Source organism: Eublepharis macularius, chromosome 7, assembly GCF_028583425.1.
Source record: "Eublepharis macularius isolate TG4126 chromosome 7, MPM_Emac_v1.0, whole genome shotgun sequence".
NCBI classification, from domain to species: domain Eukaryota; kingdom Metazoa; phylum Chordata; class Lepidosauria; order Squamata; family Eublepharidae; genus Eublepharis; species Eublepharis macularius.
Window position 1 is genome coordinate 117,080,501 of NC_072796.1, and position 15,082 is coordinate 117,095,582.

Consider the following 15,082-nt stretch of genomic DNA (forward strand, 5'->3'; position numbering starts at 1 on the left):
AATTGGCCGTAGGGCAACATCTGCAAACATACTGTGAGAGTGTGCCATCTAGAGGGTGAAAATGCGAGAATACTATTTAGACATTTGATCCTGGTTTGTGTTCAGGATGAGTTGCCTTTTTTAGTTGCCCTGTGGCTTCTGAGCTAAGGGAAAGGAGAAATTGGTCTTAGTCCTCAGAGGCTACTAGGAGAACGGCCTCCCCTCCCACAAGTAAGCCTTGCAGCGACCATTGCAAGCTTGCCTTCATTTACTGCAACAGACCAATAATTGTTCTGGAGCCAACCCAGCATATTTAGGAAAATTTTATTTCTTTGGTGGTGTTTTTTTCTTCTTAAAATATAAAATGTAAATATTTGCATAAGCTTTCCAGAGCCTCTGGAATATAGTCAATGAGGAGGATTAATTGCATAAAAATGTGTGCTGTAGGATAATGTAGTTAGCTTCAGTAATGTAGTGTGTGTTGGTCTTGGACCCAGCTGTGGAGATCACTTGCTGAGTTGTAGGCCGCTGTTGAGTTGCCGTTCTTTGTTTGTAAGGGGTTTTTTTTTTGCACTGCTACTTGGAAAAGGAGAAATTGTGATTCACATACAAAAGATAAATAGGTTTGTGTGCTATAAAACATTTTGCAGCTCCATTTTAACTCCAGCCATCTCACATTTTTGGTGGAGAATTTTAAGTGAAGGATCTGCCTTCCTTGACAGGGTTTTAACTTGTAAATAATAATACTAATCTTCTCTATGCTTTGCATTTGCAACAAGAAGTTGGCTTCAAACACTTTAAAAGGGAGAGGCACATAGCAGGAATCAAATTTGTTGCCTGTATCCAAGATCGCCAAATGCAAGTGGAGATCATGTGGTCTATAACCAACAACCTACGAACAACCACACTTAGTTTCTGTGTTGTTGTTGTTCATTTGAAAAATGTGTAAGAATTATCAAAGAGGGAGGTTAGTAGAAGTCAAGGTTGCTACTAGGACAGGAGAGTTTGGGAGCTATAATGTGTGAATAAAGATCACTTTACAACAGCAATAACAGAAAAGTGATTGTAGGCAACCACCACTGTTGCAGCCCCGCTGGCATTTAAAGCAAAGTTTTATCAGTGAAATGAAGGATTGTCTGCTTTAGGTATTGGATTTTTCCAGGGCGCATTTCAAGGGGGAATGTGCCGGAACACAGTTCCGGCAGTTCCCCAAAGAGGCCATATGTCAGGTGGCCCCGCCCACCTGACTCTCGGCCATTTTGGGCCCGTTTCAAGCCTGGATTGGGGCGGAAACGGCCCGGATTGAGCCTCTGATGGGTGGTGGATCACTCTCCCACTCAGCAGCGGCCTGATCCTGACCATTTTGGGCTCCTTTTTGGCCATTTTCAGCCCCTTTTTGCCATTTTGGGCCCAAATTTGGCCCTGAATGGCCAGGATCGGGTCCAAAACAGCCAGGATAGGTGATGTCAGGGGGTGTGGCATATGCAAATCAGTTATGCCAATGACACACTTCCAGTGATGGCAAGGGGCATGGCATATGCTAATGAGCCATGCTAATGAGTTCTTCCAGCTCTTTTTCTATGAAAAAGACCCCTGGATTTTTCAGAAAAGAGGTTTGATGTTTGACTGTTACAGCTCTGGCTAGGTTCATGCAACTCCTGCTGGAACAGACAGTAAAAAATTAGCAGTGAGGACTGGCCAAAAAGGAACTGAAGTGGTCATGTCTTAATTTGAGTTCATTAGGTTAATTTAGTCTGACAAGAAGCATGTCAAACAAACGTGTGTGTATGTGTGTGTCCCCCATGTATGTAGACAAATACAATCTAGCTATATTTTTTTTCCTTCTGTAAATTGCTGTCACTTTGTTCTGTTTGAATCAGGAAGGAAAATCACGAGATGATGTAGTAATGTAGTGCTTGGGCTATGCCTAGTTGAGGACACTCTCTGAAGTGCATCTGTATATGAATTTTGGTGCATGATAATGAAGAAGTGTTAACCATGCAAATTGGAATTGCATTAAAAAGTACAGTGGATACAATAAAGAATATGGGAAGCAAAAAGGTATGCTGGGAAAACCAGTAAAAACTACAGTACTAAAGGTAGCCATCTGTTCAGCAGCTGTCAGCTCTTGAGCCTGGCCTGCTAGGAAGCACTAATACAGAATAAGTTGGCTGTTCTTTAGAGATTGTGGTTAGGACTGAGCCACAGCAATTGGTAGTAGTTGCTGCATGTTTTGTTGCTAAGCAGTTATCTTCTATCTTAGTTGTTGTCAGATAGTGTTATAGGCTACTGCTGTTTTAACACAGAGGGGAATGTATTCAGCTTTGCTCAAATCAATTTGTAAGGTCACCCAAAATATGACAAAACTCTGCCTGTAAAACTGGATCAGAATATTTGTTGGACTGATGTAAAATTTAATAATTTCTTTTGTGAATGTATATCCAGTTTCCAGACAAAGAGCTGAGCGATGGAGAAAACAACCATTCATTAATTAGCTTTTTATTTGGTTGTTGTGGGTTTTCCGGGCTGTATTGCCGTGGTCTTGGCATTGTAGTTCCTGACGTTTCACCAGCAGCTGTGACTGGCATCTTCAGAGGTGTAGCACCAAAAGACAGAGATCTCTCAGAGCCCGGAAAACCCACAACAACCATCGTTCTCCGGCCATGAAAGCCTTCGACGATACAGCTTTTTATTTGTTTGGGAAGAAATATGAAATGATTTCAATAAAGGAGCAGCACATCATACTTCCAGTCAAATATCTACTGTGGTCTAGTTTCTGAGGCTACGCTGCACTTAATAAAAACATATAGCTAACATTCTTTCTCAACATCAGCCATTTTTGCCTAACTAAATCCAGTTAAGAGTTGTGGCTGTACTTCAAGTTCCTTGGGTTGGATCCATACCTCTTACCTATGTATTTTTCTTTGGCCCTAGATGTCCTCCTAGAGGAATGGATTCACAGGATCCAACCCAATACTGGCATGTTTGATGTCAGATTTGTGCCTGCTTTATAAATGAGGGAACTATAGGGACACAAATCTGAGATAAAAATGATCCAGAAAGTGGTGGGAGAAAGGTCCGATCTCCCAGGATACTGCTACTGACTTAGAAGTTACTGTTCTTCAACAATATTCTTCCAAGGCAGATTATGCTGGATTGCAATTTATCAGGAAATGTGCCTGTACTGACCACAGCAAGAGTTAACTGCTATAGCAAAATGGGATAATACTATTGTTACCTATTACTGCTGTACTTCTCTTACGTAAATTTTACATAGAAATATCAAAGCTGTATGTACCATATATATTCATTTATCGTTTCTCCTCCATAACCATGTGCATGTACATGTGTTTGTGTCTTCCAACTTTATGCAAATAATGGAGTGGAGGCACTTGTCCATGAAAGCATAAGCAGCAATAAATCTATTGGGTCTTTAAGGTACCATAAGATTCCTTGTTTGTTTTTGCTGCAGTAGACTATCCGCTGGAATTTGAACAGGGAAAGGAAATGTTTACTGACCTCTATTCTCAGGTGCAAACACCAAGTAGAGAATCTTGTACTAACCCATTCGGTTTATTTGCAGTTATTATGAAAATAGGATTCTTTTATCTCAATTTTTATTGCTAGCCATAGTGAATAGAATCTGAGCCAGTTTTGTATCCTCTAAATATGGAACAATCTGGTTTGTCTTTGGTAGACTAAGGGAACAGTATGATGTTTAGATGTGGAAAGGGGTTGTATCAAGCCCTAAACTGATTATATATTGGTTTAAGTAGCAATATTGGAAGCGGATTTAACCATGGTTGGCACTGGGTGGATAACAGAAGTTACAAGCTGGGCTGGCCAAAGGTAAGGTAAGATACATGGTGGAACTCTTCAGGAGTGCTGTAAAATATGACTTTTTAAATGAATGCAAAGAAAAGATAAAAAACAGCCTGATGAGGACTAAATGTGTTCCAAAAAAACCCCAATGGAATGTTGAAAGTGCTTGAATTATGGTTAAAGGGCGGAAAGGGAGAAGAAATCAGCTTGTTCAAGCTGCTGAGACCTTACTGAATTGCAGGGGGGGTCGGTATTTGAGGAGAGGAGTGGGATTTTGAGATCAGCAGATTCTTTGTGAGTTCCCGGATTACTTATAAACTGTTTTGTGTGATGTCTATAAGATATGCACTTGCTTTTAGGTTTCTTTTTCTTACATTTATATTCTATCTTTCTTACATCATGGAACACAAGATGACATGCACAGGATTTCTAGGATTTGTCCCGTGACTAGATGCAGCCCTTTTGCAAGGTGTATCTTGTGTCTTTCCAATCATAACCTGTAATGTTAACTAGCACATGCCATTATTTTAACTTCACTACTAACTATTTCAAATGATGCGTCAATTCATTTTAAAACATAGTTATTAATGCTATTAAATGTTTTTGGCAAAGTACCATATGAATACATTTGCTAGTGTTTATGTGAAAGCAGTGTTTGTTTTAACTTTATTCTTTGAATTACCTTCCTGATTGGGAAGTTGAGTTGACAAATGGGGAAGTTGCTTGCATAATTTGGAGATGAACAAGAGTTTTGAAATCTGCAATATTTATTTTTAAATCTTGAATGAGCAACAATTAAAGTGGAATCTGGAGTTGCATGCAAGAAACTTACAGGAAGAGTGAAGGAGTTCACATGTTACCTTGTAAACAACATCTTTGCAGTCTTATAATTCCTATGCTGAATGGCAAATTGTATATCTTTTGTACACTGCAAAGGAGTTCTCTGCCAAACAGTTATGACAGAAAGGCTAATTGAAGCCTTAAAAGGCAATCCTTATTACAGTAAGTATAAAATGATTACAACAAAGATAAATTACAGTGAAATGAGGAGTGGAGTCCTTTTACAAAATAATTTTACATATTATGTGGAGCTTTAAATTGAAAAAAAAAGGAATTAAATTCCCAAACTCTACATTCTGTTGGTAATGTGGCTTACAGTGTCACATATAGCTGTAGCGAAGTTTCTGTTCCCTGCAATGAAAATCCAGAGATAATGTCTTGTTTTTTTGCTTTTTTGTTTTTTTTTTGAAAAATTTTTATTGGGTTAGGATCAATTATTTTCACATTACAATCAATTCTCCCATTTTCCAATTTCTAACCCCCTCCCTTTCCCCCCCTTTTTGTTGACTTCCAACAGTTTTCCAACCCTTTGTCCCTTTTCCCTTACTCCTTTTAAATTCCTCTATCTAACAAATGTATATTCTCCCTTTATTCTAAGCAATACTTCTTTAACTATTTTTAATACTCTGTACCCAAACTATGAGTCCTTATTTCCATATTGGATAGACAATTTATCCCATTTTTCATAATTCCAATTTCAAATATTTCTATAGATCATAAACCATATAAATCATACATTCATATAAATCAAACAATTTGACTTATACTCTATATATTACTCATTCTATCTTCTTCTTTCTATTTTAGTTATATTTAATTACATTAATATTTCTATTCCCCTTCAATAGTAAATCTATATAACTATCATCATATAATCAATCAATTTGACTCATATATATCTTCAAATAAACATATTCAGTTTGGTACATTATACAAATCTTACCAGAAAGAAAATATTATTAGTTAATCAGTCCTTATAGTTAACCCTTATGGTTAGTTATTTTCTATCAATATTCTATTTGTTATTCTATATATATCAATCTATTAACCTAACTGCTTAGAGATTCACGTTTACCTCTTCTCCCCTCCGGTAAAGTCACCCCCCTCTACATTTTATTGTACTTCAATAGTTCTTAAACTGCCACAGTTCTCCTCCCACCTCCCATTTCTTCTCCAAATATTGTTTCAGCTTCTCCCAGTCTGTGTTAAACTGCCCTGAGTCCAGATTTCTCAGTTTTCTTGTCATCTTGTCCATTTCTGCCATATACAGCAATTTGTAAATCCAATCTTCAATAGTTGGCACTTCTTGTACTTTCCATTTTTGCGCATACAAAATTCTAGCTGCTGCCGTCATGTAAAATATCAACGTCCTATGATGGGCTGGAATTCCCTCCATTCCCAAGTTTAGTAGCAGGAGTTCTGGGTTCTTATTTACTTGAAATTGCAAAATTTCACTCATTTCTCTTATTATTTCCCCCCAGTACTGCCTAGCTACCTCACACGACCACCACATATGATAGAGGGAGCCCTCATGCTTCCTGCATTTCCAGCATTTATTAGAAGTGTTCAAATTCCCTAACGCAATCTTCTTTGGTGTCATGTACCAACGATAGATCATTTTGTAAATGTTCTCTTTAATGCTAGTACATGTCGTTGTCTTCATTGTAGTCTTCCACAAGTATTCCCATGCCTCCATTGTTATTTCTTTATTGAAATTTATAGCCCATTTCACCATTTGTGTTTTAACTATCTCATCCTCAGTATACCATTTCAACAGTACTTGGTATACCTTAGATATTCTTTTCTTGTCCTCTTTAAGAAGGGTCTGCTCTAGTTCCGAATTCTCTGTTCGTATACCTCCCTTTACAGCGTCCGAATTATATAAATCTCTAATCTGTCTGTACTGGAACCAGTCATAATAAGGTGATAGTTCCTCCTGCGTCTTTATTCTAAGTTTAGATGCTTCAGTTCTAGTTATTTCTTTGTAAGTTAAACATTGTTGCTCATTATCAACAGCTCTCGGATCTATCACCTCATATGGAACTACCCACAAAGGGGTTCCTTCTTGTAGATAAATTCTGTACTTCTTCCAGATTGTATATAAACTTCTCCGTATATAATGATGCAGGAACATCGAGTTCACCTTTACTTTATCATGCCATAGGTATGCGTGCCATCCGAATATTTTTTTGTATCCCTCTAGGGCTAGTAATTTCTTGTTCTTTAACGTCATCCACTCTTTCAACCACACTAGGCAGATTGCGTCATGGTAAAGTCTCAGATTGGGCAGTTGCATTCCGCCTCTTTCTTTTGCGTCTTGTAGAACTTTCATTTTCACTCGAGGCTTCTTGCCTGCCCATACAAAATCTGATATTTTCCTCTGCCATTTTTCGAATTGCTTAGAGTCTCTGATGATTGGTATTGTCTGTAGCAAAAACATTACTCTTGGTAACACATTCATCTTAACTGCTGCAATCTTACCCAACCATGACAGATTCAGCCTATTCCATTTAATCAAGTCTCTCTCTATCTGAGTTCATAGTTTTTCATAGTTGTTTTTAAATAAGTCTATATTCTTTGCAGTCAGTTCAATTCCCAAATATTTCACCTTACTTGTTACTTCACAGTCCGTTATTTCCGTTAACAATTGTTGTTTCTGCTTAGTCATATTTTTGCATAATATCTTTGACTTCTTTTTATTAATATAAAAACCTGCCAAGTCTCCAAACTCCTTAATCTTATCTATCACTTTTGGCATGTTCACATCTCTTGGTAATTTCCTCTGGGTTGCAATTCTCGAGTTTACGCGATATGCCACATCAAGGATAGCCACAACTTCCTCCTCCTCCTACCCCAGGTATTCAGCTAACACCTCAGTCATCTGTTCAGAGATAATGTCTTGTATATGACAGAATCTAACCTTTAAACTGTTAGATATACTAGGTTGAATGATAGGTGATGATGTTGGTCTGCAGTAGATGAGTCAGGTTCGAGTCCAGTAGCACCTTAAAGACCAACATGAATTTCCAAGTCACAAGCTTTTGAGAGATTTCAAAGGAAGAGTACAACACAAGATTGCTGAAATTGTGTTCATTCATAAATTCAGAACAATTGACCCCACAGGGTTGTATAGGGACATAGGATTCTCCGGTGGTCCTAAGGGAGTGGGTCATTCCTTACTAATGGGAAGCGACTCCTATCCAGCGCAAGGTCAGTCGAAAGTTTATTGATCCTGGATAGGGAGGGGCTTCCTTCTCAGTTTTTCCTGACCCTGCCTGGATGCAGGACGTCGATTTGCTCTCTCCGTAAGAGCACTAGATCCTGGAGCTAATACAGCAAAAAAGAAAAAAGAGGACACTAAAGAAAAAAGGACAAGCTTGCTGGGGTGGAAGGGGCTACGGCTTTCTCCCCCCCCCCCTCATTTCCATTTGCTCCGAGTGGGTTTCTCCCATCTCTTGACAACACGGAGCGACGGCAAGTAGCGGGACCGTCGGCACTAGAATTTCTAGCTTCCACGGCCCTTGTAGGAGCTCCCACGCAGGATTTTGGCCCTTGTGCTTGAAATCCCTCCCTCCTCTCGTCCTCTACTCGACGAGGGTGCAGTAGAGCTCCAAAAGACCAGCAGGACTAACGTCGGGCCCCAGGGCTTTGATCTTAGCTCCTGTGTGGGCTTTTTGCTTGCAAGAAAAGCGGCTCTTTGCTTGCAAGAAAAGCGGCTCTTTGCTTGCAAGAAAAGCGGCTGCTGGCAGAAAAAGAGGTAAGAAGCCTCAAGGGCTTATTCCTTGCTGTTTTCTCTCTTGAGGCTGGCTGGGTAACTACTTCGTTAGCTTTTACTGAGTTCGCCTCCCCCCCTTTTTCCATCGCCTTAAGACTCCTCTCTCTGTTTCATAGGGACACTTTTTTGACGGGAAGAAACAGCAATGGCGGCAAAGGTGGGATTGTCTACAACCTCAAGTGCAGGGGACGCTCTGTGGGAATTAGAGCTCCCCAACTCTCCAGCCTCCATTTCCCCTCACCAATCTCCAGGGGATGAAGGGGGAGATGTTGAATCTGACCCTTCCATTCAGGAAGCCAAAGCACACATGTCATGGCAGGGCACAGAAATGAGGAAGAAGTTTAAAGTAATGTTGAAAGAACATGGTTTACTTAAAGAGGCTTCTGCCCCTTCAGAGAGGCTAGGCAAGAGTAAAAAGGCAGGCAGGTCTAGACCAAGTACTTGCAAGTCAGGCAAGCGTAGGGCACTTTCTCCTTCCCCTCCAAGATCAAAAAAGAGAAGAGAGAAGGAATCTTCTGCCCATAGGGAATTAAGCCCTTGGGAAGATGACCACTCCAACTCAGACATGTCAGACCTCTCTTTGGTTCAAGAAGAGGGAGAGTTGTCAGAGGAGAAGGTTACATTGGCACCTACCCAAGTGTGATTGTTTCCTCAGGAGGTCTTTGCTAGACTTTTGCCTAAGGTACTTAGGGTTCTTGACATTACCCTAATGTCTGCTGATAAGAGGGAAACAGCATCTGCCTTCCCACAGGGATCAGAAAGGGCTCTTCCTAAGAAGGGGGGTACACAAGCCGGAATTCCCTTACCTGCTGTTTTCTATGACATCATGAAAACAGAATTGGAGATTCCAGCTAAGTCAAAGGCTATGCAGCCAGTGGTATCAAAATTTTACCCCTTGACACCAGACACAGATAAAGAAGTGAAATTACCGTGTCTACCCTGGCAACCGCTTCGGTTCTCCCCATGGGGGTGGATGGCCTCCCTAAGGACCTGTGTGTTAGAAGAATCGAACAGTCCTTAAGAAGGAACTTTGAGGCTTCAGCAACATCTCTATGAGCCTCAGTAGCCGGCTCCTTATTTGCTAGAGTGGCCTTTTCCTGGGCATTGGACTTGGCTGCAGTGGGGAGTGACGTCCCCAAGGAAATCAAAGATGAAGTCAAGAAGATTGTATTTGCCACGGCTTTTGCTGTAGATGCATCAATGGACACGTTCCAATTTTCTTCCAGAGCCATGGGATTCAGTGTAGTAGCCAGAAGAAATACCTGGTTACGGAAATGGGAAGTAGATCCTTCGGCTCAAGCTAAGGTGGTGGCTATTCCATTCAGTGGGACCAACATTAGAAAGATTCCTGGTGGAGGATAAAGAAGAAAAAAGTACTGCCTTCAAAATAGAAGGAAGTTCAACACAAACGGAGATTTCAATCCTTTCGTGACCAAAAGAGGTCTCCTCGTCTCGGGAGTTCCAGGTCCTTAAAGGGATAATGGCAATCCAGGTCCAGAACGGATACCAGATCTACATCTTTCTCCAGATTTGGACAATTCAACAAGGCACAGAAAAGAAAGCCTTAGCATGACTATGATGCCCCAGATCAGACCTCAGAGATCGGGGGCAGACTACAGGAGTTTGCAGACGTACGGCGTCAGACAATCTCAGACAGATGGGTTCTAGACATGGTGACAGAGGGATACTCTCTAGAGTTCTTCTCTCTTCCTCCAAGATGTGTTCTACAACTACCAAAACCCCCATCCATTTTAAAGCACCAACTTCGGTTACAGGCAATCCATCACCTGCTCCAAATCAAGGCTATAGAACCTGTACCGATAGAGCAGAGGGACCAAGGGGTTTACTCCACTTTCTTTATAGTACCAAAGAAAAACGGAGACTTCAGAGCCATCCTAGACCTGCAGTGGCTGAACAAATTCATCTATTGCAGCAGCCATTCAAAAGGGAGATTTCTTAGCCTCTATAGATCTCTCAGAAGCATATCTACACATACCGATAAGAGAATCACATCGAAGGTTTCTGCGTTTTGCATACAATGGACATCACTTCCAGTATCGAGCTCTCCTGTTTGGACTCAAGTCCTCGCCCAGTCATCACCAAGGTACTAGTCTCTCTGGTGGCATTGCTTTGACTGCAAGGAATATCACACTTTCCTTATCTCAACGACCTTCTACTCAAAACACCCTCCCTGGAATTGGGAGTGGAAGCGGTAAGAAAGACATCAGAATGCCTCCAACGACATGATTTTGTGACCAACACAAAGAAAAGTTCGTTGATTCCAGTGCAAAGAATAGTCCATCTAGGAGTGTTGATAGATGTAGCAAGGGATAGGATATTATCCCAGGAGAGACAAAAGAAAATACGGTCTCTGATTGCTCGGATACAACTAAACCAAATACTAGACAGTCATGTCTCTGGCTCAGCTAGTGGGCATGATGGTCTTCTGTCAAGTTGTACTTCAGTGGGCGAGGTTTCACATACGACCACTTCAATGGTTCCTTCTTCCTTACCAGATGGCCATCGCCCACAGGAAGCACATCATAGTCAGATTACCAAAATGCATCAGGCAGGAGTTGAAATGGTGGATGGCCCCAGACAGATTTCTGATGGGAGTCCCCCTCAGAGAACCAAAGAAGGGTGATCATGATGACAGATGCCAGTCGTTGGGGCTCGGGAGCTCACATTCAGAAATTCACAGCTCAGGGTCCCTGGACGGGAGCAGAGCATTGTCAAAGTATGAATCTGCTGGAACTGAGAGCTGTCAAAAACGGGCTCTTTTGGTTCAAGGCTCAAATGTCAGACACTCATGTGCTAGTACGCACAGACAACCTGACTGTGAAGGCGCATTTAAACAGGCAAGGAGGAACAAAGTTCAAAAAGTTGCACGCGGAAGCGAGTCTTATAATAAGATGGGCAGAAAACAACATTCAGTTGCTATGGGCGGTCCATGTGGCAGGAAAGGACAACATCCTGGTGGATCAGCTAAGCAGAGGAAAGATAGACCAGGGCAAATGGATGCTGAACAAGGAGGTGTTTCAAGGGATTTGCGCCAAGTTCGGCATTCCGAACACAGACCTGTTTGCGAGCACAAGGAACCGTCAGGGGCCATGGTATATTTCCAGGGGCAGGGTGTCCCTGGCATTGGATATGGATGCACTGACTTGCAAATGGCCAAAAGGAATTCTGTACGCCTTTCCACCGATTCAGATACTTCACAGGGTGATACAAAGGATCATAGAGCAAAGGGCGGAAGTGATACTAGTAACACCACATTGGCCCAGAAGGACTTGGTTCCAGGACCTGATGAGCATGTCATCAGTGGACCCTTGGCGCCTCCCTATCAGGCCGGACTTGTTGACACAGGGACTCTTGCTACATCCACGACCAGAGATGTTTCAGCTCACTGCTTGGAAGTTGAACACCGGCAACTTAGGCAGCTAGGCTATTCGGATTAAGTCATAGCTACCATGTTAGCTTCATGGAAAAAATCCACAAGTTCAAGTTATAATAATACTTGGCAAGTTTTCCAGTGTTGGTGTGCAAATAGACAGAGGGACCCTCTACGAGCGTCCATCAATGAGATCCTACTTTTTCTTCAAGAGGGAGTAAACCAAGGACTCAGTACAAGTACCCTAAAAAGGCAGATGGCAGCTATTTCTGCTATAGCAGGGTGTAGGAAAGGGAGATCCCTTACTCAACATCTGCACATAAAAAGATTTCTACGGGGTACAGCTCTCATCAATCTTCCTCAGATCCCTAGGTTTCCAATGTGGAATTTAAATATAATGTTAAAGGCATTAACAGGGAAACCCTTTGAGTCCATGGCCACGTGTAACCTTAGAGAACTTACATTCAAAACTCTCTTCTTAATGGGGATTACATCCGCCAGATGGGTGTCTGAGTTGAACGCCTTGTCAGTAGATAAGGAGCTCTGCGTTTTTTAGAGATCAGATTTGGCCTTTATTCCCAAAATTAATTCCACCTTCCATAGGGGTGCGGAGATTAATCTGCCATGTTTTTGCACCAACCCCAAACATGAGAAGGAGAGGGAATGGCACTGTTTGAACGTTAAGCGTGCCCTTAGTTACTATATTGACAGGACAAAGCAGATTTGGAAATGTGAATCAATGTTCATTTCCTTTAGGGGATCGAACATAGGAAAATGCGTTTCTATGTCTACTCTGAGTAGATGAATTAGGGAATGCATCAGACTGGCTTACAAAGCTAAGGGTTTGGATTTCCCAGAGGGGGATCACTGCACACTCCCTTAGAGGGGCGGCAACCTCAGCCACCTATAGATCATGTCCCTCCTTAGAGGTAATATGCAGGGCTGCTATGTGGAGGTCTGTACACTCCTTTACTAGGCACTATAGAATAGACAAAATTGCCTCGTCCGAGGCGGCATTTGGGAGGAGAGTACTTCAGCACTCACTCTAACTTTGAATTGTTAATTAACCCTCCCTTGGACACACTGCTTTTTAAAGTCCCATTAGTAAGGAATGACCCACTCTCTTAGGACCACCAGAGAATGGAAGATTTAAATTTCACTTACTGTGAAGCTTCTTTTCTCGGTGGTCCTGGAGTGGGTCATTCCTGCCCACCCAAATCAGAGATGGAGGTCATGCAGAAGTATGTCTACAGTACAATGAGCTGGTTATAGTTACTAGTATAATGAACTATCTGTTGTATATAGTTTCTCTGTTCCAAAGACAGGAATTAATGTCTCTTTCTTCTAGTTGTGTTAATCAGAATACTGTAGAATTTGTTTAGAGATGAGGGGTTCTACATAGAGGTTACGAAGACTTGGCAGAAGTCAGGACTTTTGGAAGAATTGAGGAGAGAAGGAAGCCCCTCCCTATCCGGGATCAATAAACTTTCAACTTCCCATTAGTAAGGAATGACCCACTCCCGGACCACCGAGAAAGGAACCTACATGGTAAGTGAAATTTAAATCTTCCATTCGTCTCTCACTGCAGATGCCAATTTCCTGCACTTCTTCCCCTGTTGCTAATTACATTTCACATTATACTTCCACATCCTATCTTACTTTTTTGCAACACCCCTCTCATCTTCTAACTGGCATAAAAAGACTCAAGTCTATACCTACTTACACCTGATGAAGAGAGTTTATATCTTGGGACCTTTTGTTGGTCTTATATATGGATAGTGGGCCATAATAAAAATGGACAAGCTGACAGGGTTACGTGGTGGCTAAAATATCTTACTAGCATTGAGGAATTGAAGGTTCAGATTCCCATTCACCAAGTGAGCTTGGGCCAATCAATCTCTTCCGGCCTGATTTACCTATCAGGTTTATTAGGATAGAAGGAAGAATTTCTGTCTCCTGTACTGCCGCCACTTTGTGGAATGAGGCAAAGGGCAAGCAAATCAGTGCCCTGTTGTTGGCTCCTTCGAGTTCAGTGGCCCTGACGTGCTGCTGGCTTGTAGCACCTCTGGGGCTGCTCCACTGCTCATTTTCATTTCCCAGTCCTCTCCTGCCTATTCTTGGCAGAATAAAATAGTAATCAATTATTTGTTACAGTAATATGGAGGGAACTTATAGAGAGAGGCTGACCAGATTGATCAAGCCTCCCTGCTCGGTTTGTTGTTTCTACTGAGAAAATCTCCCAGAATGTTCACTTTAGAATTTCGTTTGTGAAATTCATCCTGTGGATCAGTTTCGCTAGCAGTGATGCTTTCCTCAGGGGCAAAGATGCAAGATAATCTTCTGCCAGTGAAAGAGTCCATGTCATCACGGAAAGGCTCCTTGTGCCAGGGGAAGCACTACCGTAAGTGGAAGACTGGCATGCTATCGAATTCATAATCCTTTTGGAAGTTGATGACCTTAATTTGTGCTCATGGCTCATTTAATGCAGAGGCTCAGATTTCCATTTACTCAAGTTTGTAACCGTTTAAAATGTATTTGTTATATTCCAACCATAAGTCCTCTACAAAATACAAATGGACACAAATTTTGAAGAACCGCCATGTTTGAAGAAACAAAGCAGAGCCATAACAAATGCAATGGGGCATGATTTTATTTTGATTTTATTTTGATTTTATTTTGTATATATCATATTTGTATTCCGCCCTCCCCACAAGCAGGCTCAGGGCAGATAACATTAAGAACATTTAAAACATTCCATATTAAAACATTTAAAAGCATCAAACAAAAATATCATACAAAATTGCTTTTTGTAGGTAAGAGCTCATGTCATCTGATGCATCAACCCAATATTGAAGATGTGAGTTCATACTTGTTTAATAAAAATTAAGCTACACATCAAGAGACACATAAATACAAACAGAAAATAATTCCATTAATGAAACCTTGAGAACACCAAACAAGCATTTGGCAGAAGAGTGTTACCTGTGTTACCTGTACTGTGTGTATATTTTATTTATTTTAGTATATTTTAATCCTGCCTTCCTTACATGGTTCTCCTTCCACTTTATCATTACAACAACCCTGATTGCTAAAGCATCCTGATAATATGTGATGTCTCCCCTGGTTGTGCAGCCAGAAGCAACATCATCAGCCCTGCCCTCAGAAATTCCCAGGGATGGTCTCAGCTGGCAATCCTACCGAAAAGCTTTGTCTACTTCAAAATAGCCAAGATAGGAGAGAGGGGCCTTCTTCTCACACCTGCATAAAATAATTAA